Source organism: Atta colombica, unplaced genomic scaffold, assembly GCF_001594045.1.
Source record: "Atta colombica isolate Treedump-2 unplaced genomic scaffold, Acol1.0 scaffold208, whole genome shotgun sequence".
NCBI classification, from domain to species: domain Eukaryota; kingdom Metazoa; phylum Arthropoda; class Insecta; order Hymenoptera; family Formicidae; genus Atta; species Atta colombica.
The window spans coordinates 56,674-59,099 of record NW_017259303.1 but is presented as its reverse complement, the minus strand read 5'-3'; positions in this window follow the sequence as shown (position 1 = coordinate 59,099).

The window sequence follows — 2,426 nt, the reverse complement described above, 5'->3', positions numbered from 1 at the left end:
ATATATATATATATACGATTTTTATGATATATATGATTTATGTAATAGGATGGTTGTTATTTTAACAATTTTTGAAATTTAATCGGAACATTCTCTAAAGTAGTTCAATATCTCAAAAAAGTAATACCAGATTTTTTTCAGATTTTTTGAATAATTTTAACTCGTGCTACCAGAACACGAGTAGACAGAAAGACACTTTTGTGGACAAAATTTAGCCGACGTTTTTAACAATTTTAAAGTTTTTTTCTTTTAATTTACTCGAAATTGAATAAATTAAATTTTGCGTAAATTTTGATTAATAATCCAAAATAAAAATTGCCGATCCAATGAAGTGAGCAGAAAAACAAAAAAAATCAAAATTATACAATAAGAAATGGATCGGCAATTTTTAATTTGAATCGTAATCAAAATTTATGCAAAATGAGCGTTTAGCTCATTCAATTTCGAGTAAATTAAAAAAAAACTTTAAAATTGGTTATAAATTAAAATTCAAGATAAGAAATTTCGTTTTTCTTGACCATTTCTTGACATTGTATTTCTTGTCTTGAATTTAAGAATCTTGAATTTCTTGAAATTTCTTAATTTTTTAAGCAGAGCCCTTGTGACTCTTTGACTACGTCGCGTCGTAAGAGATAATAAGAAAACATACGTATAAAGTGAGTCGTCTCGTAGTTACTATGTTTAAGTTTATGGTTTAAAAGTGTACTTATAATGTTTATTATGCACAAATCTATGAATAAAGATTAAAAATATTTTTCAAATTATCATTTTTAATATCATGAAGTTACTACCAAATGTAACTATTAGATTCCTAAGATTATTAGATATAATTCTTATTATTATAATTACTATATATTTTAATCATTTCTGATTTATTTGATACTATTAGAATTGATACTATTAGAAGTTTATATATAATATATTTTTGCAAATAATCTCGCAATATTAATTTTATATATATTCCTTTACATAAATGTAAAGGTTAATATCGGGTACAACAAGGATGTATCGGTGAGTATAATTTAATTTGATTGAGATCAGGGACTTTTCAATAATCGATTTACACTCTGCTCATATGCTATTTAGTTTGCTATTTAGTGAAAATTGCTATTTAGTGAAAATGTATGAATATATATTTCTATATTATATAACCTATTACAAGTACCAATAAATACAATTGAAAAAGTTGAAATCTAACTTATTTAAAACTTTTCAAATCAGAAATAAAATAATAAAATATTAAAATAATAAAGTATTAAAAATAAAAATTGTCACGGAAATTCAAGAAATTTCTTGATTTATGAAGAAGTCTTATCAAGAAGTAGTCTTAGTCTTGATAACAATGTCTTGTCTTGAAATCAATTTCCAATTTCTTGTTTTGGTCTTGTCTTCAAGACAAAACCAAAACAAGATTTCTTGAATTTTTTGATCTTGATGAAAGCTATTCTCCACCTACTTATTTTCCACCTATCTGTGCCCCGACGGCACGCGTTAAAATTGTTCAAAAAAATCTGAAAAAAATCTGATGTTATTTTATTGAATCATTTTAGGGGGATGTCCCGATTAAATTTCAAAAATTATTGAAATAATAACCGTTCTAATATGTGCATACATAAAGTGCAATAGTTAGTTTTTGAGAAATAAAAGGATATCTCTTTAGGAGATTTATGTCAGTATTGATAATTTTTCCCTATGTATAAACATACACATACGTAGACTTCGGCTCAGTCGTTCGCAAGATTTTGACGTGGTTGTCAGCAATTTAAAATTCAATCGTATTTCAAGATTTTAATTACTACGTCTAAAACGTAAGCATTGCATGTAAGCAAATGCATTAAATCAAAGTTTTAGTTTTATGATATAATGTCCTGCGTTATTCTAATTTTATAGATCTTTTTTATTATGATGTAGTCTGCCTTTGAGACATTATTCTGTTTTTTCCTTCTTACTTTTCGTAATAGCTATAATCTGTTTATTATAATTTTATTGTTCGAAATCAATCTGTTTTCACCATCGAACATAAAATAGATTTTGTCCATTGCTCATTATGTCTAATCTCTATTTATTAGATTTCAAAACATGACAAGCAATTATACGATTTACTTTTAATATTTCATTTTTCATTATATTACTATAAACTTATATTAGTCATTTATATAAGCTTCTGCTTTTGACCTTGATGACGGTATCTTATTTACATGTTTGTACTCAAATTGAATTACATTTAACTATTTTCACTATTTTTCAATGTATCAAGTTCTCAATCTAATATTTTATTTAAATCAGAAAAAAGTAAAGAAACATTCATGTATAGAATAAACATTCCAAATTACATATCATTTTATTCCATGACAGGTGCCATGATCTAGTTTTTATTTGGCGTTTTTTAGATGATATTTCAATTTCAAAACTCCATTGTAAAATAT